Below are 1,447 nucleotides of genomic sequence, written 5' to 3'. Positions count from 1 at the left end.
TTAATGTGGATGTATATGATACCAGTTTTTTTTTTAAGATTTTAATTATTTATTTGAGAGAGAGTGAGAGAGGGAAAGAGAGCACAGAGGGAATGGGAGAGGGAGAAACAGACTCCCCACTGAGCAGAGAGCTTGATGGGGGGCTCAATTCCAGGACCCTGAGATCACAACCCACAACCCAAGCCAAAGGCAGATGCTTAATGAACTGAACTGAGCTACCCAGGAGCACATGATATCATTTCTTTTAAGAGATTCATGATTAAAATTAAAAACATAGGGAAAAGTTTAAAGTAGCAAATAGTCTTTATTAGTATCTCTCCTTTTGTTTTCCAGTTTGAAAACATGGCATTAAAAATTAACATGTGTGTATGCTTGTGTGTGTAGTATAATGTATTATAAATATATGCATGTATTCTTTACCAAAGTGGAGTTTGACAATTGGCACGGAAGTCATAATATTCTCTTTTTTCAGGATAATAAAAAATACAATGTGTCTTTTAATATTCATTTTATGAATACTACTGAGGATTTCAAATGCTAAAATGCATCCTTCGGTGATTTTGGCTTTTATAGAAAGGTGGTAGGGACAGCTAACGATAATTCTTTTAGAAGGCATGGAAAATAAACAATAAAATAAAGCATTATTTTAAAATGCTTTAATAAGAATGAATATAAAATAACTATAAACTAAGATTGCCTTAAAGGGTATTTTGATATTTGGCCCGTGACCCTCCAGCACAATGTTCTGCAGGTCCAGTTGGGGATGATGTGTTTCATTGGCAAGCCACAATTATGGGACCTAATGACAGCCCATATCAAGTAGGGTATTCTTTTTGACAATTCATTTTCCTACAGACTACCCTTTCAAACTACCTAAGGTTGCATTAAAACAAGAATTTATCATCCAAATATTAACAGTAATGGCAGCATTTGTCTTGATATTTTAAGATTACAGTGGTCTCCTGCTTAAACTATTTCTAAAGTTCTTTTATCCATTTGTTCACTGCTATGTGATCCAAACCCAGATGACCCCCTAGTGCCAGACATTGCACCGATCTATAAAACAGACAGAGATAAATACAACAGAATATCTCTGGAATGGACTCAAAAGTATGCCATGTGATGCTACCTTAAAGTCAGAATAACCTGCATTATAGCTGTAATAAACATTAAGTTACTGTTAAAAAGAAAAAAAAGGTCTCCACTCAATTTGCTCAAATTTTAGTGAAGCACTGCCAAACAGGCACTTACAGACTCTCAAATTCACTAAGATATGAACTAAAATTACTACCTATAAATTGGGAACAGCTTAATTTAATTTTAAAAGGTCTTATTTGCAAATTTTTAGGAAAGACAATAATATAACACTAAGCAAAAAAAAAAAAAATCTGTTTTGCTAAGTCAAAATAAATGTCAAACACTACTTCCTAGTGTTTGGAGGGTTTTT

The 1,447-nt window shown here is 33.6% G+C and overlaps 1 pseudogene; it reads left to right on the top strand.

Moving 5' to 3' along the window:
- The first annotated feature begins 717 nt into the window (after positions 1–717).
- Positions 718–1,154, top strand: LOC123862178 (ubiquitin-conjugating enzyme E2 D3-like; annotated as a pseudogene).
- Positions 1,155–1,447: the final 293 nt, after the last annotated feature.

Source organism: Mirounga angustirostris, unplaced genomic scaffold (assembly GCF_029215605.1).
Source record: "Mirounga angustirostris isolate CCGP_5_RB_7025 unplaced genomic scaffold, mMirAng1.0.hap1 SCAF_9, whole genome shotgun sequence".
NCBI classification, from domain to species: Eukaryota; Metazoa; Chordata; class Mammalia; order Carnivora; family Phocidae; genus Mirounga; species Mirounga angustirostris.
The sequence above is the reverse complement of the archived record's forward strand: the minus strand, read 5'-3'. Positions and strand labels throughout refer to the sequence as shown.